The sequence below is a fragment of the Nannobrachium achirus genome (assembly GCF_963921795.1).
Source record: "Nannobrachium achirus genome assembly, chromosome: 16".
Taxonomy (NCBI): domain Eukaryota; kingdom Metazoa; phylum Chordata; class Actinopteri; order Myctophiformes; family Myctophidae; genus Nannobrachium; species Nannobrachium achirus.
In genome coordinates, this window is record NC_137823.1 from 37,832,811 (window position 1) to 37,859,703 (window position 26,893).

Here is a 26,893-nt window from a genome sequence, read left to right on the forward strand (position 1 = left end):
TCTAATTTAGCAGAATATTAGGATTCCGGGACTGATATATGGTACAAGGAAGCCAGTGAGTAAGTCCATGGGTCCAAATTTGGATTCTACATAGTGAAAAATGTATGATTTGACACCAAGATCATTCAAATAGGACAGGTCTATGGTATTTTATGGCGGCCATCTTGAAAAATGGCCGCCATCTTGAAATTTGATTTGGCCAGATGGTTTTATGAAAAGAGCAATCCCTAAGGAGTATGTGTGCCAATTTTGGTGCTTGTATCCGCAAGTGAACGATTATTTCTGTTATCTGCCCGGCTAATATAACAGGCAAACGTTGATCAAAATACCAATTCTTCTACATTCTCTAATTGTGTTGACTAATTGTAAATTGAGTAATGCAGAGGTTTGACAACAATTTAACTCTTGAGAAAATGAAAGCAAATGGAGGGTCCATTTGGTTTCATTTTACACTCTCAAGAGTTAAAGATCTATAAGGGTCCATTTGGTTACAAACTCTCCATCATTTAGCTGGGGACCTCCAGATTGCCCAGTATAACAGTAACTAAGGCTAGCCTTCCTCAACCAGCATTCAGTCTGTTGGCATCCCTTGTGTTTCTGTTACACCCCACCCACAAACAAAATAAGATGACACTGAAACATCTGCAGCAGCCTGTTGCATGCTTTTAAGGACCTGAATCTCCTCAACAAGAACAGCTTCATCTGTCCCTTAGTGTAGAGGGCCTCAGAGTACATATTTATACGATAGGCCTATCTGTCTTTGACATTAGAGTTAAAGTAGGCCTAATACGTTTCCAAAAAACAAATGGTACTCAAGTAAAGTAGGCCTATATATACACTCAGAACACGTACATAAGCACAGTACTCAAGTCTACTGCTGGAACATTTTTGTTATCCGCTGACTGCTGGCAACATTCTTCTAATTTAGGCATTTAGCAGACGCACTTAATCCAGGGTGATTACAATGCATAGAAGTAGTAATCTAGGATCATAGATAAACCAAGAACCTATCATAAGTCTAAACTTAAAAAAAATCTATAACCACTGATAACCTATCATAAGTCTAAACTTTAAAAAAAATCTATAACCACTGATAGGCTATAGAGGTGAGGGAAACCTTTTTCATTTCAGCTGTTTTTTTTTAAATGAAACTCAAGAGTTTTGCAATGTAGTCTAAAACAGACAAAGCACTGTGTTGAGACAGTACTAATATTTCACAACCAACAACTGTCAGAATCGGAATCCATCTCCTTTGGCCAAGTGTGTGACTGCACAAGTGTGTGACTGGCGCGCGCACACGCACGCACGAACGCACGCACGCACGCACACACAAATTTGATGCCGTCATATTTGGGAAGCATACAGAAGGGCAGCAGTAGTGAAGTTCAGACAGTAAACAACACATCATTAATTTAACTCTGACAGTGTAAAACAAGCATGCAGGGGGGCAGCAGTGGCTCAGGGTAGTTGCCGTCTTCGGGAACATGGAGGGTTCCCGGAGGGTTCCCAGTTTGAATCCAGGCTCCGCCAGAGTTAGTGCCGAAGAGTCCTTGAGCAAGACTCTGAACCCCTAGTTGCTCCTGATGAGCAGCAATTTACAATTAGCTCACGTGTCACATTTATTTAACAATAGATCCCCCCCCCCCCCAAAAAAAAAAAATATATAGGGACACCAGGGTCAATGTGGTTAACATACAGTACTTTTAAATTGTGATATTAGTAGTATTAGTAGTATTCTAGTAATACATAAACTAGTAAGACACCCGAGGGTGGAATGCGACCTCAGGGTGACATGCAACCTCGCCCTAAAGGGCGAGGTCGCGCCAATTCTTGACAATCTGGCCAACCACAGCGTTTCTCTGACGATTCTAGTTGTTGTCATTCTGGGGGGAGTTTGTTCGTGTTTTTGTGAGGGTATCAACCCTAGGAGACACGGGGAGAACACGCAAACTCCACCCAGAAAGGCCCTATCGCTCACACCCTAGGTTGGGTTGGCGATAGGGCCTTTCTGTGTGGAGTTTGCCTAAACATGGAGATGTGTTACAGAAGGACTCATATATGGGCATAAAAAGTATGTCATGTGACATCACTTCCTGTACAGACAGTCAGACAGACAGACAGCCATTGACCCCCGACCTAACAATGGCTACTGTCTATGACGGTAGTCCCATATGACATGATGTACTAGACTATCTCCATATATAGTGTTATCCACATCTCCATGTTTAGGCCAAACAGATTCGCTCCATTTCTCCATGTATAGGTCCAAATGCCCAACGTTGAGCTTGACAACGAAACGTTCTTAACACAGCCGCCCCCATATTTACTTTAGAAAATATGTTAAATTCTAAGTACGTTTCGAGTACCGGTTTGATACAAGAGCGAATAAGCACTACACTTCTGGAATCATGTGCGTCGACTTAAAGTTGGATCCAGGCCTAATACTGTCCCACTGAGCATTTTGAGGTTTATTAGTTGCCTAATAGTGGTGTTTTTATCTTCTACACCACGCGTTGAAAATCAGTGTTGTAAAGGTCTAGATTTGCAATTTTTTGCTAGTTGTTTAGTCGGCTATATTTACACAGGTTGCTACACTAGACCACTATTAGTCGGATACAAAAAGTCTACATTTCGCCGTTAGCGGCCGTCGAAAGTTGTGAAAAGTAGGGCGACGATGAGATTCGATCCTATGATCTCTGGCACTCAAATCGGCGACGCTATCCATTCGGCCATCAATGCTGATATATCAGTTTAGACTTTCTGGCCGTATTAAAAGGTGACATTGCCCACCTGTGTTCATTTTAGGGTAGTGCGCATTGTTGAGGAAACTAAATGTATTGGGAGCCCAATAAGCCTATAGCGATTACAATTATTATGTTTAATCAATACGTATTGAATGATTTTGGCGGGGGCGGCGCCGCGGCTGTGTTTGACTGTGTGTGTTGCTGTCAGAAATGTAATTCAGAGTAGCATGCTGTTTTTGGACGTTTCCACTTTACAGTGAGTGACTACACACAATCACGGTAATTAATTAACACTCTACCGGCTTACCGCGCCTTAGTACCAAGGATAACTTTTACATGGTCTAAAGATAGTCGTTGAAATGCTGTATTTAAAACGACTACACCCAGACCGTCCAGACGTATACCTTATAGTGATGAATGGCTATTAAAATAATTTTACACCAATATTTGGCTATCAGTTCTGCAATGTGCAGTTGTTTTTTAAATAAATATTTATTAAAACAGGGATTAACTTCAATTGTCTAAATTCTGTCTAAATATAAACGTAGATACGCCGACTATACTTAGTCGGCTAAATCTCGGCTAGATCTAAACTATACTTAAAGTTGTACTATGTAACTTTTTTTATAAAACAAATCTTAAAATTCTCCTAACTATTAAATCACAAAAGTTTTAGAAGATCCGCGCCGTGAATTTCAGCCTGTAAAGCCTTCTCTGTATGTAAACTGAGATCCTTGCCGTGGACCGGATCTCGCGCGAAAATTGCGTCATCACACTACCGGCCAATCACAGCGAGGGTTATACAACTGCCGGCCAATCACAGCGCATCTTGAAGTGGGGTCGCTATGGCAGCCATATTTGTTGTCGCCCGTTTGTACCATCCCTTCTCTAGGTAATTTCGCCTACCAGGCAGGGTGAAGGAGTCCGTATCTCTGGAATTACTGAACGCACAGGAACAAGGGACCCCTTAAAAGATAGATCTCAGCGAGGTGGAGGCAGACGCGGGGGTCTGAAGGTACGAAAAACGTCCGAAAGACGCGGACGCGACCGCGGTTTGCTATAGGGCTAATGACCACTAGTTGGGCATCTTACACAGTATGGCTTTAATAATGATCAACGGATATTATAATTATGTTAGTCCAATATTAGGAGATCAGTTAAGCACCCTACTGTTGTTTTTTTAATAAATAGTTATCGAATTATGGAATAAATTGCAAAGTATATTTTCGGTGTGAATATAACCGGATTCTAGCTGGTTGAAATGATGGCTAAAAAATAACTAGTCGTGTAATATCCGACTATTGCTCAGTGGGGTCAACGTGTTCTCCACATCTCCATGTTTAGGCCAAACAGATTCGCTCCATTTCTCCATGTATAGGTCCAAATGCCCAACGTTGAGCTTGACAACGAAACGTTTTTAACACAGACGCCCCCATATTTACATATATATATAAAAAGTATGTCATGTGACATCACTTCCTGTACAGACAGTCAGACAGACAGCCATTGACTCCGGCCTAACAATGGCTACTTTCTATGACGGTAGTCCCATATGACATGATGGACTGGACTATCTCCATATATAGTGTTATCCACATTTCGTGTAGCCGCCCAGTACAGGAAGTAATGTCACAACTTGCTGACATCACACTGACATCACAGAGGATACGGAAGGACGGTCACGAGGATACGGAAGGTCACTCAAGCGACATGGTTCTTCAGAGTATATGCGACCTTCGGTCGCAATAAATAAATATCAGAAATATCAGACAGATATAATGCATGTTTTAAATTCAGTCTGACCGGAAGCAGGGATAAAACATATCCCCACTGGTGATAAAAAATGTTATCATCAGACAAAGGTGTTGGCATCAAAATATACTTAAATTGCCAAAGTAATTTTTCAAAGTCTTTCAAAAATAGCTGATCTACAGGCTCACAATGTGTCACATCGCGCTTTGCGAGCTTGCCTCTGAGATGAGTAGTAAAAAATGATCAAAATCTTTAAATACTCAAGTAAAAGTACATCGAAACCTTTAAGAAGTACAGTACTTGAGTAACCTTACTTTGTTACTTTATAGGCCTACCACTTGCAAACTGGCGTGCGTTTGGCACGAGTCTTTCCGAGTGTGAGAGCAGTGACACACTTTAAATCCCATCCTGACAACTACAGAAACATTTATACATTAAGGGAGACATCATAAGTATTTGGACATCGCAGAGAATTCGCAGTCGATCAGCGACTCGTGGTTATGTAACAGTTACGGTGCAGTAGAGATGTTTTATCGTTGATGTCTAAAGTGGTCTGTGGGTTTGCATGTGGTGGAGAATGCAAGGGGACGATTTATGGACTATGGAGTTTTTGATCGTAACGGCCCTTCCTTTCCAGTGATGTTTAAATGTCTGGCTACGTACTGTAACCCCCAAAACACACACAGGCACACGGACGGAGTAGACAGAATAGACAGACAGACTGACAGAAACACGCATTACACAGACATGCATGGCAGACATCCACTTGACCACTCTTAAGACCTATTATGGCAAAAACACAGTTTTACACCTGTAAACCTGTGATGTGACAATAAAGATGATTCTGGTGCATGGGAGCGTGTACAGTACATGTTTTTTTTTATATTTGAAAATCTCTTGAATTGTTTTTGAGAAGTTTGCGGTTTTGCTCCCACCACCACCCCAGCACCACCAGTAGGCTATGCTTTCCCTCCCTAAGGGTTCTGTTCCCCCTGGGGGTATAAATACATTTAAAGTAGGGATGCACCGAATCACCGATATGGAAATTATTGGCCGATACCAATGTTTAAAATAACAATTAAGCCGACCAATATTAGTTTGTTTCGTCTTTGGTGTCATTTCCCCTTTTGGCCCTGGGAAACAAATAAATCAACATTATAAGAAATAACTGTTCAGAATCTACTCTCTTGGTAGGCTGCAAATAACCAACACACCAACTAAGCCATGCAGAGCAAAATGTATGCTTATGAACATTAGATAAATATTGGCTATTTCACTATACTGATATTGATCGATAACGGCAAACATTGGCCGATACCGATGTGTGTCCGATATATCGGTGCATCCCTAATTTAAATGCAGTCCACAGACAGACACTCTCACACACACAAGCAGACGTCCCTCACCCCCTGATCCCTATCAGTGTGTGTGTGTGTGTGTTTCTGCAGTGGTTCACAACCTTTTCAGGCTGTGACCCCACAAAATCATAATATTTGAACTACTCACCACCACCCTGACAAGCACTTGGAATTGTAGGAGTTACATTTACTTTGACGGTTCCACAGAGTCAAACTAAATTTGGAAAATTTCCTTTGGGGAAAATAGGACATTTTCACAAATTTTGCCTGTTATTTGACATTTTGGTTTGAACAGTTAATTATAGTTGATTGATTACTTTTGATGCAATAATTTACTTTTCTCTGTATTAAAAAGGTCTTAAATTAAATCCTTAAATTGTCACTTTATTGTCATCTGGGGACCCCCCAGATGACAATAAATAAGTGTGTGTGTGTGTGTGTGTGTGTGTGTGTGTGTGTGTGTGTGTGTGTGTGTGTTGCATTGCACGCTCTCCTCCAGACAGGAATCACTGGCACTCCAGCAGTGCTGTTTGGATCCTGACGCGTTGTTTCTCCTGAATGATCGCCTCCCTGGGAGACACTGCCTTTCCAGACGCGGTCGCCCTGAGGTGAAATGCGGTAGTGGAAAAATAGACCCCCACTTCCACCTCCATCCCCCACCTTCCCCTCCTCCCACTCCCACTCCATCTGCTAAGCCTGCCAGTGGTGAAAGAAGGTTTCAGCACTTCTACATTATGGTATCAATACCATAGTATTCTTCTACTTGAGTGAAAGTATCAATACTACGATGTAGAATTGTTTGCTGTCGTGTGGAAATCTGTTATCTCCTTATTTAAACTTTTGCTTTTTTTTTTCATACTACAGTGTCACACAAAAGCATCAAAGTACCAGATCCGCACTTGAGCTTGTCTTTGGTAAAAGTACCAAACTATTGGTAGCTAAATGTACTTGAAAGTCCCAAAAGTAGAAGCAGCCTACCGTACACATTTTTTGAAGATATTTCAAAATATGGATAACAGATCAATATGTCATTGCAAAATTTTAGAGCAACTATTTTCTATTTGAATAATCTATTTTCTAATTAAGAATGTTTATTTTTATGTTATTAGCCTAATAATAAAAAGTAATTTAGTGGAGTAGAAGTAAAATATCGACAAATAGAAATACTCAAGTAAAATAAAAGTACTATCAAAGTTGTACTGAACTACAGCTTTCCACCACTGCCGGCTGCCTGCCTGTCCCAATGTATACTGGTTGCGGAGCACAGAGAGAGAGACAGACAGACAGACAGAGAGAGAGAGAGAGAGGTGGGGGGAGAGGGTTGGGGTCCGAGCTAAGGTGGGAAGTGATGGCGGAAATAATGACAATGTTTAACACACTACTCTCTCACCCCGAAACACACACACTCTCCTCACACTGCAATCCTGCACGCACACTAACACACAACACGAACAGACACACAGTGTTGGACAAAACATTAAACCCGTGTCAAAGTTGCTCTGTCAAATTTGTATTTGAGTTAACAAACACAATGTTATAGTAGAACACACACACACACACACACACACACACACACACACACACACACACACACACACACACACACACACACACACACACACACACACACACACACACACACACACACACACTTGTGAGATGCTTTACAGAGCTATGACGACCCCTGATGGTTCGTTAAAAATGAAAAAGGGACTGAGAGCAAAATAAAGAATAGTCAGTCATACAGTACAACGCTGCTCTATCTCCACATTAGTTTTTCTTATTTTTTTTGTAAATTAACACCATATTTGATCATACTACAGCATCACACAAAAGCATCAGATGAGAGAAGTTCGAAACGTAGTGCTTGAGACCCTCATAGACAGCGTTACACGTCTGTAACTCCGAGAGTGTACAAATGGAACCAAATGGACCCGTAAGGGCCCAGAGTTAGGATTTTATAGTGTTAGACTGGGGTCCCAAAAAAATGCAAAGCAAAATGGCGTTCTTGAAATTGATGGCCGGCTACACCCATTTTCAACCCATCTTCGTATAATTGGTCCTCACTAAGGCACATTATAATATGGTAACATTTTTGTCTAGGCTACTTGGGCTGTGTCTCAGAGGAGGGCTGTGGACAGTACAGAAACTGTTTGGTTTTGTCAATAAAACATTTTATTAACCAAAGAGCTTTATATTACACTGTAACATGCAAATCTTCCAGTTTCTCTTAGCTTGGATGCCCCGTCGATGATGTCACTGGTAGGCGGGTTTCTGAACTGTCCCTCCTCTGAGACACAGTAGACAAAGAATGGTACCATATTATAATGAGCATTTGTGAGGGCCAATATGGAAACACACAGGTTGAAAATGGGTTTAGTGGTCCTTTAAGAAGTTTGAGAACCACTGGTTCACAAGATGAGTGTCTACACCACAGCAAAGCAGCCTCACATGTTCCTTTGGACGGGTGTGATGACTTCATGTTGCAACATCAGACGGAGCCGCTTCCCTCAGATGTTGTGACTCCAGGGCCCGAAAACGGAGAACAAGCATCTGTGCACGTCAATGACATCACTGCACCGAGCCCCGTTTTCATTGATAGCAGATTCACTTTTTATATTTCTGCCATTTAAAAACAGAGGACCTTTTTCTTTTTAAATCATAAACTTTACAGGGAGTGAAGCCAAAGTGGCCTCAGATGCTTATCGCGTGTCTGATGAATGGGTAACACACTGGCTGTTGTGGAGATCAAACCTGTGACATTTTGGATACAGGAACAGGACACATTGGGAACAGGACACATTGATGTATCCGCATGGTGCCTATTTTTTCATCCGCATTAGTCAAATGATTGATCGTTCATCCTTTAAAGAACAGAAATGAGCCACAGACCTCCTTGCTTCTTCTATAGGTTACTAGTTTTAACTTCACTCCGGGGATCCTTGAGGGGGTTCCAGGGGATCCTAAGCTAAACGAGGAATAGTATTACAACACTCATGTCCCATTTTATTGTTTGACTATTCGAAAATAACTGATCTACAAGCTCACAACGTGGGAAAGGCGGACCTGTTGTGAGCTTGTAGGTCAGCTAATTTGGAGAATGAAAAAAAGACAATTGTTGACAAAGCGTTGTTTATGACCGCTTTTCAAGGGGTCTGTGGACAAATGCATATGGAAATGTTAGGGAACAACTGACTTAAGACACCCAGACAGCTGAGATGAGGAGAGATACAGTTCTTTAAGGAGCATATTTTCAACCGTATCTTCATAATTGGTCCTTAATGCTAATTATAAGATGGCGCCATTTCTGTCTACACATTCTGAATCTCCTTCATTGGTGGGCTGTGGACAGTTCAGAAACCTGCTGCCTGCCAATGGCATTATCGATGGGGATTCCAAGCCAATTGAAACTATAGCCTCTCTCTTCCTGGAAATGCCTCTCTCTATGCTGAAATAGAAGCTATTGTTCTTGCATTTATAATCATAAATAAAATGTCCAAACCTGCCAATGATGCCCTTGGTATATAGGCAGGTTGAGTCGTCCACAGCCCTCTGCCATCTTATAATGAGCATTAGTGAGGACCAATTGTATGAAGATGGGTTGAAAATGTGTCCTTCCTTCACTGGTCACAAGATCACCATGTGTGGCATCGCTTTCCCTCACATTAAACTTTGGTTTCAGAGTCCCTCAGGGCTCTATACTAGGCCCACTTCTGTTTTCTACAAGCTCACACCTCGTGAAAATGTAGATCTGCTATTTTTGAAGAATGCTCACTCCAGTAAAGATCGTTTTCCCAGAGCGCTCCCCTGAGAGCGCCGCCGCCATTTCTGCTGTGTAAACCAACCTGTGGGTCGGGACTCGGGAACCCCAGGGGTGTCCCCAAATTATTTTGGGGGGTCCCCAGATGATTAACTTTAATATGCAACATTGTTTTCTCACTCAACTGTAAACAAACCAACATAAGGTTTAAGTGTATAGAGTGTATCTGCACATTTCTAAAGTGACAATTAGGGACTTTTTAACACCTCTAAAATGACAAATTAAACATTGGTCAAATTGTCAAATATTAGAGGATGAAATTGTGAAAATAGCCAATCTACATGCTCACTACGCCTCGCGTTGCTAGATCTTTTCACAATAGAACCAGGTTTTACTAAATGTAATGCCTCAACTCTTAGTGCTTGTCATGGTGGGAGGTCCCCAGTTAAAATATGATTATTTTGGAGGTCGCGGCCTGAAAAGGTTGAGAACCACTGCTCTACAGGGTGTTGCTCAGGAAATCGGTCTATAGTGATGCAATAGGGTTCATGTGGTTACGTCTTTTCTGGGGTGGGGGTGGGGGTACGTGTTGAGGTGTGCGCTGACTGCTCTCCCCTCCGTGCATTTCCATTATTATTTTTCACCGCAATCCAAATATAACACAAGCATGCCCCGCAAGCTATACAGTATATGTTCCGTGGGTTTGAGCAACTTTGGCATTTATTGTAATAAAGCGCTTCGTATCTTGATAATAACGGCTCCAAAGCAGTAGCAGAGGCATTTACTTTGGATGGGTGGACCTCACAGTCCTTGGAGTCCACTAGCTGAACACACAGCCAGAATATGACTCATTAAGTGCTCCCTGTGTGCTCTGCCACGTTGCCATGGTTTCAGGGAAAAGCAGTGCTTGGAGAATAGCTTTTACTATCAATTAAAAGAGTTGAAATGTCAGACCTTCTAAAAGCATGGTCTCCTGTGCCAGATTAAATCCTTATCAAGAGTGACTGAACCAGGAAGGTCAGAGTATTGCTTAATAGATGACATGAAATTATTCATACTTTTTATCACACTCCTAGAGCCAGTGTTGTAAAGTAACTAAGTAGATTTACTTAAGTACTGTACTCAAGTACAATTTTGAGGTGTTTGTACTTTACTTGAGCATTTCCAATTTCCAATACTTTTACTTCTACTCCACTACATCTCGGATCCAAATATTGTACTTTTTACTCCACTACATGTATTTGAAACCTTTAGTTATTGTTACTTTGCAGATATACATTATAATTTTATAAAACATACACAAACCTAGCCCTGTTTTATTTGAAACTAGCCGATCTACAAGCTCACAACGTGTTGCATTGCAATGCTTGTGAGCTTGTTTTACTTTTGGTTCTTTAAGTTCATTTTGATGCCAACACTTTCATAATTTTACTCAAGTACATTTTGAATTCCAGACTTGTAACAGAGTATATCTATATTGCAGAAGGCCTATTGATACTTTTACTTAAAGGAGTAGTTCACCACTTTTCAACCTGTCTTCATATAATAGGTCCTCACTAATGTTCATGATAAAATAGCACAATTTTTTTCTATTCAGTCTGGGTCTCATAGGAGAGCTGTCAAATCCTTCCTACCGGTGACATCATCGTTTGACAAAAAAATATATATATATTTTTTTGAAAAAGAAAATATTTTTATTATCACGAGAACAATGGCTTCCACTTTAACATTGCAACTTTTTCAGGAATAGAAAGCCTGCAGTTTCTATTAGCTTGCATTTCCCATTGATGTCACCGGTAGGAAGGATTTGACCCACCCACAGCTCTCCTATGAGACCCAAACTGAGTAGAAAAAATCAAACCTCTGTTCGAAGTGGAGCTGTGAATTTGAGCAGTTCCAGATCTATGTTTTGATTCTATGTGTTTTAGATCTATGAATTCTAAGTGTTCTATATAAATTCTGTGTTCTAGATCTATAAATTATATGTGTTCTAGTTCTATATATTTTTTAGATTGATTCTGTGTTCTAGTCTAGATCTATATTTTTACATTCCATGTGTTCTAGATCTGTGGGTATGTGTGGAGCCACATAGCCATGGACATAGCTGTTTATATAATAGGCCTAACATTTTTTATCGTTTTTTAATCCATTTTATAATGGAAATATATATATATATATATATATATAAAGTATATATAAATGAATAAATAAAAAACGGCAACAACAGGCAATGTATTTTTGCTATGTTTGATTTGTTCTTTTCTTATTTAAATAAAAAATGGAAACTTCCCCTAGTTCCAATGCTGTTCCCACGCTCCTGCACAGTGGCCACCGTGCCAAAACATCACATTCACTTTCTCTTTCAGCGTGTGGAGATGCGCGGAAGCAAAGAAAGTCACCACAGTTTGATTTGATCATTGCTTTAGTCAATTATGAAGGGATTTTAAAAATTAAAACGTCTCCATATTGCTTGGGAAGTCTACTTCGCAGAGAAACCATTGCCATTGCGATTCGCTAATTGCGTAATTTCACATCGCGATTTCGACTCATGCGACTCATTGTGAACTTGTAGATTTGCTAATTGCTACGTTCTCTTCTCTGTGTGTTCGGTCGTTCGAGCCGTGCGTGTGTGCGCGCGGGTGTGTGGTAAAGTCTGTGAGCTTTTCCTCTCCATGTGTTCGTTTGGTCGTTCTAGCCGTGTGTGTGTGTGTGTGTGTGTGTGTGTGTGTGTGTGTGTGTGTGTGTGTGGTAAAGCCGCGCATGCGCAGATCCTGTTCATTCTTGACGACAGACTCTGGTGAGACTCCGGTGAGGACACACATTGCTGCCTATGGGGAGCTTGTGTTCCACACAGCTCCAAAAATTGTGATATTTTATCATGAACATTAGTGAGGACCTATTATATGAAGATAGGTTGAAAAGTGGTGGATTGCCCCTTTAAGTAAAATTTGTGAGTACTTTTTCCACCACTGCCTGAGCAAACACCTGCTTATTCACACCAGAGAAAAAACATTCTATTGTAAACTGTGCGGCAAGAGTTTCAGCGAGTCAAGTAATCTTACGTCACACCAGCGTGTCCACAGCGGAGAGAAACCTTTCCACTGTAAACAATGTGGAAAGAGTTTCAGTGAGGTATAGCCTGAAAACACACCAGCGCATTCACACCAGAGAAAAAACTTTTCTATTGTAAATGGTGGCAAGAGTTTCAGTGCTAGGTGCTCTGAAGACACACCAGCGTATTCACACCGGAGAAAAACCTTTCTATTGTAAATGCTGTGGAAAGAGTTTCAATGCATCAAATACTCACGAGAAAACACGAGCGTACTCACACTGGAGAAAAACCTTTCCACTGTAAACAATGTGGAAAGAGTTTCAGTCAGTCAGGTCACCTGAAAGGTCACCAGCGTGTCCACTCCGCACGGGAGAAAAACCTCAAGGACGCTGTCGAAGTGTGATTTATGACGAATTAATGATAAATGAATAGTGAATTCATGTACTGCTTTGTCATGTCCCGCCCGTCGCCCCCCCGCTCTTTGCACCCATTGGTTCATGTGTCTCGGCTGGACAAAAATACATTTCTCTCCATCCAGTACTATTGAAATAATGTGTTTTTCAGTTGCTTAGTAGAAAGAGCCTGCTGGTTGGTCAGTTAGGGACCAACCAGAAGGCTGACAAAGGGTCAATTAAGCATTAATTATACAACAGATAGTTCTGATGAAGCAATCTGATTGGTTGGAATGGCTATCTGCCTGTGGTGATATTGAGCATTATGGAACAGGTCTCATCAAACAAAGAATTCAGCCGTGCTGGTCGCAAAAAAGCTGCCGGCTCGCTATCATAACATCAATCAAAAAGTTTACGAAAAGCAGGTTCACTTTGCTGGCAGAAAAATCTCTGACCAAATACAATAGTGTGTTCCCCATAGCAACCAAACAGAAGTGTCATTTGGCTCCAACACACCGGCCCCTAATTGGGAATGGCAGGAGGCCAGGAACAATTCAACCTAATAATTAAATAATGGAGCCGATAATTCATACAAAAACAAAAAGCTAAATAATCCTCTGCCTTAGAGGTTTTAAATGACAAGCAAAGTGGTACGCAGTGCACTCCTTTCAGTCTCAATGTCTCTGTACTCGTATGTCGAGTCAAGTTTTGATTTCGTCAACTAAAACTATGACAAAAAACTATTTTTTTTTTCACTGATGAAAACAGAATAAAAACTTAACAAAAAACTAAGCTATGATGACTAAAACTAAAACAACAAAAACTAGACTAAGATGTTAGGGAGGGACTAGCGGAAGTTCACAACGTTGTGAGCTTGCGGTCAGCTATTTTCAGCATGCAAACAAGTGTAAAATCACCATCAAGGCCCGCCAAAATACATTTTAGTGGACAAAATCAACTGTAGATTTAGTCGGCTAAAATCTTATGATATTTAGTTGACTAAAACTAGACTAAAACTAAAACATTTCAGGTGACTAAAATATGACTAAAATTAAACAGAATTGTATTCAAAAGACTAAATCAAAATTTGCTGTTGAAATCAACACTAGTCAAATCTGTATTCCTTCGGACGGGATCCTTTGATGGGCTGCATTGGCACTAGTGATCCGGTAATTTCTCTGCAATCCGGAGAACCCATCCGTTCGTGGATGTGCTGCTTAAACTGTGTTTGTTCTGTACTGCAGGGGTTTCAATGGTTGTAACGGTGGTTGCAAAACTGTCTCCTTTGAATCTGTGTGTGAGTTGTGGTTTCCTCCTGTTCATAGTTTTACTTCCTGTAGTCGGTTTGTGTATCTTGAATGTCTCCAAAGACTGGACCTGACACACGATGAATGTGACTACTAAGTCCATAAACTGTGGCCTGCGGCTGTGTCTTTCCATTATCTCCCAAGCAGAGACTCTTCATCTTACTCTTAGCTCTCTCCAGGTCCATCCGGAGCTTCTTCTCTTGCTCCAGAAAGGTTGAAGGTGACTTTCTTCTGTCTCGTCTCCTTATCCCCATCCTCAGACCTTTTCCTGTGTGGCACCTCCTCTTCCTCTTCTTCACCCATATCCTCCCCCATCTCCACATCCACGTTGTCCTCCTTGGACTGGGTTTCTGTCTCTGTGGGCTGTGACTGCTTTTCAGTCAGCAGCAGCGCTGACTGCACAACCTGTGGTGCTTCAAGTTCAACCATTTGAGTTCCAGCCATGGCAGGCTGTTGTTCACCCACTAACGCATGATCATCTATTTGACTCGGTACACCTCTATCAGAATCCATAATCCACAACACAATACCAACAGATCAAAAAGTCACACCTAGTGTGAAGTGAGCAGTGCTATTTAGGATTGATTTCATCAGGCTTCCTGCTAAGTTTGGCGATCACTGATGGACATATTCCATCCTTAGATGGTAATATATGATGACACTGTTGTCATAGTGATGAAATTGCTATCCTCAATCGTGATTGGGCGTACAACAAATTTCTTTGAGCCATTTGTGCCAAAATGTAGGCCAGATCTAGGCCAGATGTAGGCCACGCTTCAAAGCCCGGACATTTTTCGGGACCGGACATTATTTTACACCTAGTGTGAAGTGAGGGGTGCCAATTTCATCAAGCGTCCCTCTAGCCAATCACAGCGCGTCCTGCAAAGCTTGGCCAATGGGACCCTGGCGCACAACAAACTTGTAGCCCGGACATTTTTGAGCAGGTTTTGGCGGGAATAAATGTAGTTTTTTGTCATAGTTTTAGTTGACGTACGAGTACAGAGACATTGAGACTAAAAGGAGTGCACTACGTACCACTTTGCTTGCCTCTAGAACCCATAGACTAAAAATGTGTACATACACGTCTACACGGACGTGGACAAGCTGTGACATTTCTCATGGTAAACTGTGACCTTCGGTCACAACAATCAGAACCTCCATTCCTTGTGACTGTTGTCAACAAAAACAACATCAGGTGTATGGGGAATCATGGGGCTACTCGCACACGCATGCACCCACACGCACAATTTAGTTTTTAAGCTGAGGCCTAGTTAATGTCTTTTCTTTCAGAGAAATGTGATCATGGAATAACTTACACATGCACTTGACTCGAAGGTGCAACACATTGTTGGGATTAGGCCATCACACGTTTCCCATTTTCTTTTTGCTGTACTTAATCTGTACTATGGCTTTGATGTGCTGTACAACATATTTGTATTAGACACACAACAACTCGCATCCCGTCGCTCGCTGCTGACGTTTGAATTGTAGATCTTTATTCCCCAAGCGAACAGTGTTTTTTCCCCAGTTTGTAGCACATGCTCTGCCAAGCCAGAGGCCGCGGGGCCATGTTTGGTCTGGGAAGCAGGAAATTATTACTCAGAGCGTGCTCAATAGTATACACACATGTATGATTAGTCAGACAGCTCTACATGTGTTTGGGAAGCAATTGTTTTGATACGGCATAGCTGACATTGTGTGAGTAACTTAGAACAATAAATGTGAAGTATGGAAGCATACATGTGCCAAAATAAAATTCGAAAATTCAATTTGAAATTGGAGAAATTGTTTTTAACCTTGCTTTCATCGTGGAGCGGTGTACGCTCTTTTAAGTAAGTGGTCGTTCAATGCTCCCCGGACGAATAAAAGTCAAAGCGGTGGCAGGCGCACATGGATTTCTCAATTCGTATCATTGAAGACGGATCGAAGCTGGCGAGCTGAGCGGTCATATTCCAGTTACGAAAACAGAATGGAAGAGCGCATAATAAAACATGCATAAATCTTTCTCCACAGTGGCATAAAATTGAACATGTATTAGGCCCCCGCTGTCATTGTATGTTCTGACATTATGACACATGCTGCGAGGTTGGCAGGAAGGCGGACCTTAGAGTGATGAGCTCATGGAACGGGCCGCGTGTGAAAGAAAATGCGTTAAGCTTTCTACTGGAGCTGCGTCAGAGACACACATTAGTTGTGGAATGTCTGATGAAGCAGGTGGTCTGTGACAACAACAACGCGCTTCCTCCCCCCCAGAATCCCTTTTTGCTCGTCCAACCACGGCTCTAGTCTATATAGCCTTTCCACGGAAAACCCGACCATAAATTTGTGGCGGCTGAAGCTTTTTTCCCCCTGAACGTCGCCGGTGGATTTATCTCCCGCTCCGAATTCCCAACGAGCGTGCGCCCAGCGGTAGTAACAAATTCCCAGACAATGAAAAACACATGCACGGCAGTGTGCACGGACACAGACAAGAGAGAGAGCGAGACACACACACACACACACACACACACACACACAAGCAGAAGTCAGGTGTCTAGTATAGGCTACATGAGTGATTTTCAATCTTTTTCAATTCAAGGGGGCCCCGACTTTGATATGCATTGGGCCATTGACCTACATTTCATTTGTTTTTTTTATGGTTTGGTTATTTTGGGCCTTTTCCTGCCTTTATTTAAAGTTGCATATAGCAGAGATGAACAGGAAACAGGGAGAGAGAGATGAGGAGGGACACGCAAAAAAGACCGTCGGGTACGAAAGCTTATGAGCCTGACCCCCATTTCATACTATATTTAATCTAGACTACCCCAATCTACGTCGTTCACATCTACATCCTCTGGGTTCATTTGGGTCCATTTGAACAATCACATCTACATCCTCTGGGTTCATTTGGGTCCATTTGAACACTCTCAGAACACTCTACCATAACTATCAATCTAATAAGACTATAATAAAGTCCCCCTGCAACCTCCTCAAGAACTCGTGGGAGTCTTCGGTCCCCACATTACATTTATTGATCTTTATTGATCCCGAGTGGGAAATTCAGTCGCCAGAGGCAGCACAGAACTTGAGTTACAGATACAGAGTAAGAAAAGTATTGTGAGGTACTGTACTGCAAGTGGGAGGAATGCCATCACAAAAATCTCCATCAATAATTAACAACAGTCTACTTACAGTTCACTACACCCATACATACACACTATGCAGAACAAAAACACAAGTCAGTGTCCTCACCATATCCCACCCAACGTACAATCAAATACGTTAAGCAAAGGGTATACTCACAATATTGTAACGAACAGTGGTAAATGGAGCATTTATATAGCGCCTTTATCCAAGGCGCTTTACACATTCATACACCGATGGCGGAGGAAACCATGTAAGGCACCATGCAACCTGCTCACAGGGAGTAACTAGGGGTGCAGGGTCTTGCTCAAGGACTCTTCACTGGGGGATTGTTCTGAGAACCCTTCAGGAACCCTCCATGTTCTAAGACAGCTACTCTACCCCTGAGCCACTTCCGCCCCAGTGCAGTTCCGGGAACTGGGATCAAACTCGGATCTCCAACTCACCAGTCCAGAACACAACGGGAAAGGCGAAGAGAGCTATAGCTCCCTTAAACCACTAAGACCTACAGTATTTAAGGTCTTCAAAATCCGTTTTTCTGAAAAATCTGTGGTTCTCAAACTTTTGTCAAGGGCTCACAAAATTGTATGTATTTGGCCACCATCAACCATCTCAAAATGTTTTCTTCTAGTGACCCCCAGGAGCAAAGACTTTAGTTAATAATGTTCGCTTTAAATATGTTATACATTCAAAGGTTTCCACTAATTGTCACAGTAAAATAAATATAAAAAAATCAAACCCAGTTTGAAGTGAGCGGTGGATGTGAGCAGTTAATTTCATTAAGCTATACCCTGAGTGTGTGTGAGAGGAATGTGTGCGTGGCCGTGCGTGCGTGCGTGCGTGCGTGCGTGCGTGTGTGTGTGTGTGCGTGTGTGTGTGTGTAGCATTTGATTTCATGAAGCCAGGGGTTCTCATAACTTCTCACATTGTCGTATACCACGACCCCATATTATGAGGCTGTTTGCAACTGTCTGTCTAAAAGCATTCTCGCACGCTCCTTGGTCGCGCGTGTGTGTGCGCGCGCACGTGCGCTGTATGATTTTCAAAGCAGGAAAGTGATATCATCTTCATCATCACACTGCTAAGAGTCAAGTTTAAGACTTCCTTGGTCTGGGTGTCACTCATATCACAGACCACACGTATTTCAACATGAGAAATGGTTGCTCGTAAATGACAGGATACTGAACGTTCCTCCAGGACCCATGTTCTCCTCCGCTCAACGTTTAGAGTTTATCATAAGGACCACCGCAGGGCAGGAATTCCCCAGGTGCTGACACAACTTATATCCTCCTTGGCATCTAAACCAGTGGTTCTCAACCTTTTCAGGTCGCGACCCCCAAAATAATCATATTTTAACTGGAGACCCTGGGGACATAATGCTATTGTGAAAATAGCAGATCTACATGCTCTCAATGCCTTGTGTGTAGATCGTCTATTTTCACAATTTCTACCTCTAATATTTGACAATTTGGCCAATGTTTAATTTGTTATTTTAGAGGTAATAAAAAGTCCTTAAAATGTTATACATATATTATATTATATATTGTATAAGGGTTGAAGTTAATGTAAAAAATATCTATATCTGGCGGCCCCCCTGTAGTCCTGTAGTAACTATGACCAAGTGGAGCCAAATTCCCTCCCTCCCACCCACCCACCCATCCACACACACACACACACACACACACACACACACACACACACACACACACACACACACACACACACACACACACACACACACACACACACACACACACACACACACACACACACACACACACACACACACAGTAGCTGAGTGGTTGGGGAGCCAGAGCTCCTGGTTGTCGCAGGTAAGATTCCCGGTCAGGCAGCTATGTGTTGATGGGTCCCTGAGGCAAGACCCTTAACCCCTAATTGCTCCCCGAGCGCCACATATGGCTGCTCACTGCTCCTAGTTGTTATAGGATGGGTAAAATGCAGAGAATACATTTTACGTATGTGCAAATGTACTGTGACAAACAACTCTCCAAGGCGTGAGGCCTATATTATTACACACACGGCTCTTCAGTGTTCTTTTGTGGGGGTTAAGGTGCAGTGGTTCCTGTGACCCTTCTTACATCTGACACAAGCGGAGACCCGGATCAGGCCTTGAAAGTATGGGGGTGCCATACCTTTAGTTGCCCTGTAGGCCCAGTGGCCCACATCTGTGTACTTCGTGCAGGCAGCAACCGGGAGTCATTGGTGGGAACGGAAAAGGGGGGAAACATGAACATTTTGGTTGGCTGCAGACCGGGCTTGCTGCGGCATTCTGGATGATTTGGAGGGGCTTAGGTGCACATACCCGGAGGCCAGAGAGGAGGGAGTTACAGTAGTAAAGCTTTGAGATGACAGAGGCCTGGGCTCCTACGTAAGGATTAAGGAAGGGTTTGATCCTTCAGATGTTATAAAAGTGTAAATCTACAGGGGTGAGTGACTGCTGCAACCGCTGCAATGTGTCCTGGACAACACCCAGGTGGAACTAGAGGCCACCAGATAGTTGTCTATGGCAGGGGTCTTCAACGTTTTCAGGCCGAGGACCCCTTAGTTGAGACTGAGAAAGATACAGCAGGGACCCCCACTACATATTATATAAAATTGTGTTGCAGATTTTCATCGATTTCATAGATAGATTCATAGACTTGTTTGACAGCACTGTCATCAGTCTATGTTGGATTCGTGTTAATGTGTTTTTTCAGACATTTAACTACTTAAATTGTCGATACATAGTAAACTTGATCTTTCATTCTGTACTTGGTCTGCTCTTTTTTACTTCTACACCAAACCTATTTGCCGAAAATAGCCATCTACAAGCTCTCAACGCCTCGCAGCGCGAGGTGTTGAGAGCTTGTAGATCTGCTAATTTTGGCTAAAGTTCTCCACAGAATATGGATGTGAGGGTTCAAGTTGTTAAACAATTATCCTATCACACAGATTTGGCAGCCCCCCTGTAGTAACTCTGAGGAGCCCCTAGGGGTCCCGGACCCCCTCTTGAAGACCCCTGGTCTACGGAAATAGTGACATACTGCATGGGGGCAGGACTTACCTGAGAAGAGAAGCTCAGTCGTGTCGTCTTTGCGTTCACTTTGAGGTGGTGGGGACTGGGGAGACATCCACTGTAAGATGTCAGCCAGGCATGCAGCGATGTACTCTTCAACCTGAGTGGCAGAGGAGGGGAAGGAGCAAAACGGTTGAGTGTGTAATCAGCAAAATGATATGATAGAACTCTTGTAGGAGTGAGGATAGATGAGATAGGATAGAGCAGAATAAGGTTCAAGCCAAGGTTCAAGGTCGTACTTGTTGTTACATCTTGTGTACAGTACAACCTATTTTGGTTTGGAAATGCAGACAATGCCAGCAGGGTATATTAATAGCAGAATAAAAATAACGTAGAAAGATTGAAGGAAAAGAAAGAGTGCAAAAAGAGAGAGAATAAAAAGAGCATCATCAAACGTACACGTGCATAAAGTGTGGTATACTGTATTACACCAACAAGATTTTTTTCCAGTAGCTGCTGCTGCCTAACTTTGTGTAAACAACTTCACAGTACTTTACAAAAAGCACTGTGTTGCCATGGCCAGTTAATTGTCATTTTAGTGTGCAAAATATGCTACGCAGCAAAAGGAAGAATAGACTACCTGTGAGAAATATTATAGCTTGGAAGTGAGGACTGTATATTATGGAGTTGAGGTTATGCCCACCACAGGGCTCCAGTCAAAGAGCAGTAGTCAATGATGACACTTGATGGCATTTTATGTGTTTTTATGTAAAGGATGTAGTTGTTAGACACAAACAGACAGTGATGGATGGTATCTGAAAATACAGAATAATAACATAAGGATATGAAGATGGAAACAATGAACAATAGTAGTATCACTTAATAATATAGCACACAAGGATAGCATCTTACTGAAATGAGCCATGAACACATGTGTTAGCATTGACCTACCATAGCATGCACTCACACACAGGTTAGGCTAGGTCCTGTAGCCACTGAAGTTTAGCTAGCAGATACAGTTACAAAAACAAACTTTTCCAACGACACACAGATACATTCTGACACAATGAACTGTTACCACATGAAACATTATTGCACTGTATAGACAAAACAACTCACTTGTCAAGAACTCATTCTTAGGTGCATATGTTTGTGTGTAGCTCATAGAGTTATAATAAGAATAGAGAGGACACCAGATATCTCCGCCCGTCCACTTGCATTGAGTTGCTCACCCAGCGCATGAGGCGTTTTCACCCCTCCTTCCGGCTAGTAAAACCGTGACGTAGTGGGTCTACTGTGACGCATTTTGCGTCATAGTTTGTGTTCATGGACGCGCTTCATGAACGAGCACTTCCGGTATGAACGCGCGTCAATACAAAGAAGCCTAGACGCGCGTTCATGTGAGTAGACCCAACTGCAGTACCTCAAAACGGCCACCATGTCCATTTGGTTTCAGGGCGCCCCCAGGGTTCTGGGGGCTTGGTGTAGCTGCACTCATGCATGTAAACATTTTGGGGTCCTCTTTAGCAGTGCCCAAACAGAAGCCTGGTCCAAACAGAAGTCTGGGTAGTCCTCTGAGGCTGAAGCATGCCTGCACTAAATTAATTAAGGCTATGGGGAATTTTGTACACTACCTTTATTCCTATTCACGTTATTCCTGGTCCCGCCCCCAGCTTCCTGTTCATATCCTGAAAGAGGCGGAGGCTGAAAAAGCTGGCCTGAAAAACATCATTTGGTTTCCTGTTGTCCTTGCATTAAAGTGTCAGTAGTTGGCGTTCTGGGCTCTGGGCTCTGTATGTACCTGGGTTGCCATGTCTGCTTATAATAAGCAATTAGTGTCTTTTAAAAAAAATCGTATAGTTGCTTATTGGGCTTACATTCTAATATGTTTTTAAACCAGTGGTTCCCAAATCTTTTCATATCAAGGACCCCAGATTAACATATTTGTCCAGTAGTCGCAGACCCCATCTGAAAATATGTGGTGCCAGGGACCGCCACACAGATTTATTTTGTTAAAATGTTTCAAAAATATTCAAAATATCTTTTTTTCCCTCAATAGTTTTTAAATAGCAAATATACAAGCTCACAATATGTCGCAATGTGACACATTGTGAGCTTGCTGATCTGCTATTGTGGTTCTCAAATATTTTCATGTCCAGGACCCACGAATATCGTATTTGGCCTCGGACCCCCATCTGAAAACAATGAGCCAAGGGAACCCAATAACATTTACAAAATTGTTAATTTATAAAATAAGGTTAGTGGTTAACTAATTTTGATGCTATATTGACTCGTTTTGATGGGTGGACCCTGGAAACCCCTCAAGGACCCCTGGGGGTCCCAGGACCACACCGTGAGCACCACTGCTCTAAACCAACTACTGTAGTTACTAGACCAAGAGCAACACTTGATTGTCCCAAACGATTCCTCTTTAATGAGGCAGGATTAATGTGATTGTGATGTTGTGCAGGCATGCAGTAAAGAATTATTACATGACCACATTATGCAAGTAAGTATCTTTTGGGTCTATTTTGGTCCATGGCCGCTCTGTCTTCAGGTACATACAACGACAGTGATATCACACAAACTCTGCAGGCCAAGAAAGCACTTTTATTTGCCTCCGAATTTCCATCACACATCTGGGAAGCATTGTTAAACAATCCACCGAGAGAAAAACAAAACGTCTGAAATTGTTATTCCAAAGCTCGTCATAAAATGGCCAGGTCACTTTATCATCATCCAATACTGACAGCTGCAATTATAAATATGAATACTTAATCTTTAAATGGAAATATATTAAGTAAGTTATTAACCGGTAGAGTAGCAAGTGGCTTTTGTTGAGTGAAGTTTTCTCCGTTGTTATAATTGCTATTTATTACTGAAATTATTGTAATTACTATAATATTGGCATCATGGCCTACTGTGATGTAATGACACTGTGAAATTGGCTTGTGCTAACATCTACAAAAGTGGATGGTACTGAAAGAATTATAATCATCAAAATGATTTAATGAAATCAGTGACAAATTATTCCTCCACATCTGGTTATTGGTCTAAACACATTTTTTAATGTTGGTTTACTTTTCAATCTTATATTTTTAAACCATTTATCTTGCAAGGACTGCTACAGGCAAATTGTCCTCACAATATTCTCAATCTCAAATTCTACTGTACTGGTCACACACAGGGGTGTCAAAAGGGGGGGGAAAGTGGGACTGAGTTACTAGGGCCCAAAGTGGAGGGGCCTTAATTATCTTATAATTTAGCTATTGAAAAATAGCAGATATACAAGATCACATAACCCAATTAGATTGCTGTATGGAATGGGCAGTTGAGTTGGGTGGGAATGCAAACACACTGAAGGCATGTGTTGGTCAGGAAAGCACCGCATAGACATTTTATCGTACATGATTTATCCTACAGTATTTATATTTATTTGCATAATCCTAAAAATACTTGTCAGCTCTTGTCAAACAGCTATATTAAACGGAGGAAGGGACTTGTACTGTAGGCTGAGGGGAACCACACATTTGAATGTCTGTTAACCTTTAAATATCTATGAATCTAAACAGGCCTACTGTAGCCTCGCATATCCAGACACTATCGCACTGCATGGATAGAGTCTGGTTCTTCTCACAATGTATTTTTCTTTTCCAAGGTACTATTACAAAAAGATTTGACGGGCTATTGGTTAGACCTACAGTACAACCAATCGGAGTAGCGCAAAGGTGATGCACCTGCCACTGCAACCAATCAGAGTAGCCCAATAAACCCAATAAACAAAGTGGAACACAACAATCAAAATGGAACGATACGAACACAGTGGAACGTAACGGCAAAGGTGATACACCCTCCCCTACAACCAATCAGAGTAGCGCAAAGTTGATACGCCTGCCCTACATTTGCATACTGGGCCCTGGTTGGTTCCCTCACTACTAGGGAGCTGAGAAAAATGTACATAGCTGAGCGAGGCTAGACTCTATCTGCTGCCGCTGGTATAGTCAAGGGCCCCCTGCATGAGCAACCTATTAAACAGTGGGTCTCGAAGTGAGGCCTGGAGACTCCCAGTGCTCATTGAGAGGGTTCCAGGGGATCCCCAACTAAATGATCGATAGTTGGGGACAAATGGAATAAAATGTCAACCAGACCCGTAAGGGTCCATTTGGTTCCATTTGTACGCTCTGAGTTACGGGGGTCCTTGGATACATGTATACCAAACTGGGGGTCCTTGAAATTAAAAAGTTTGAAAACCGCTGCTATGAAACACCAACCCAAATCAAAGCTTGTAGAAACAACTCCATGCAAGGAGGGATTTAGACTGTCGCATGAGAGTGTGGCACGCCAAATATACATAATTGTTTAACATTGTGGATTGTGAGCTTGCTTGGGCTAAAGGGCTGTTGGCTGTTTTCGATGCACCTCCACGTCAAATACAACAAAGTGACAGGCTTAAAGTCCTATGACATCCAAAAAATATCTTCTAAGATACCAGGAGTTCCAAGAGGAGGACTGGTATCAAGAGATTCAAACGGCACTAAAAGGTTAACGGGTGCACGTGTGTGTGTTGTTTAATGAGTGGAAAACAAAATGGAGCAATGTTTATGTTCTTGGATTGGAAAGTATTCCTCCAGCACCTTGGGCCATTGGAAAACCCCATTGTGCATGCAGCAATTAATTAGAAAAATACCAATAAATAAATACAAAGAATTGTCGTGTCAAAGTGAGCTGGAACTGTGAAGTGAGGACAATCTCAGCTCCTTTGTCTGTGTCTGTCTGTGCATGTGTGTGCGTGTGTGCGCATGCGTGCGTGCGTGTGTGTGCACGCCATACCTCATGCCATGTGAGGATGCATGGCTCACATGTTTGCGAGAGGCATTAATGGATTCGTTTACAACAACTCTGATTGTGTTGAATGATCGGGTAGGTGTTTTATTGGTGATTAGAGGTTTGGAAGGGGGCGGAGCAGAACACGTTTTTCCCCCGCGAGTGTCTCCGACATTGTGAGAATAGCACATACTTTCAGACTGACTTCCCATAAAAGGTGGGAATTTATGGCCAGTCATTTGAAGTATTTCCAGAAAATGGCTTTTATAATGACCTATGTGGACGATCGTTCATTCATAAAAAAATATACTTCGGGCTCTTCGTTCTATGAGCTTTTCATAGGTGAGTGCTGGTATTGATTATGATGTGTTGCATCAAGATTATGTAGGCCTAAACTCTATCTGAATGGGGCGACCCAGACAGAAGTTTATGTTTCGAGTCAGACATTAGATTTGTTTTACATCAGCAGCAGCTTGTAAGCTGTTTAAACGATAATGACATAAGCACATTCGATATCTTTACAAGGCACATGCATGAGGTCACCCTTTATTTCTCTGTTGTTGGGAATTGATCACTATTCCATATCTGGTTCGCTCTCTTTTTATCTAACAGGACCCTTGGGATCCCAGCATAGAATAGTCAATGTCCCCTACTGACTGACTGACTGACTGGCTGATTGACTGACTCCCTCTCCACAGTTCAAACAAAAACCCATGACATTCTCTCTCTCCCTCTCTCTCATGGCCACTGTGATGTGCTGTTACCCCATAAAATAACCGCATGTCTTTGCTAATTGCATTTCAATAGGGTGGGGGGGAATTTCCCCCAAAACCTTGAGTTAAAAGAGGATCCAAGAAAGTTATGGGTTTTCAGTTACTGACAGACAATATTCCCCGCTGGCTATGCACACAGGGTCCGGCTGCATTAGGCTTGCCCAGTCTTGTTCTGAACTTTATCTAAACGGGAGAGATTTACTGAGCACACATGGTATTTTTCCGCAACAGAATCATTTATAATCATAAAGTTACGCACGGTACTTCTGGCCACTGGGCAGTGGAGCAGGTGAGGGAGTTCCCTGGCTCCAGAGACACATTGTAGGGGGTTCAAAATTACTGAACCGACTGGTCAAACTACTAATTATCCTGTACCCAAAAACAGGATCGTAGAGCCTGTCCACACAAAGACGTGTAAGGAGCCGCCGTTTTGGATGCCGAATATGCACATCTTTGAAACCGGATCCCAGAGTGAATAAATTTGAAGGCCCTCACATCTCCGTGTGTATAACCACATACGCATATTTTCTGAAATGATGACGTTACGGCGCAACCTCTCCATTATAGCTGTAGGCTACAGCTATGGGACGATAATTGTCATTATCTTTTCGTCCCATCCCTACATACCTTGCAACATTCCGAACTCAAATCTCTCAGAAAGTGACATCATGACATCAGGTACAAAGGTCCACTTAGGCTCAAGGATGAACTGATAGAAGTATGTAGTCAAAGGTCACTGTGTCACAAAGTCCAATCCACTTATTGGACTTAGAGATATCTTTGTGTGCAACA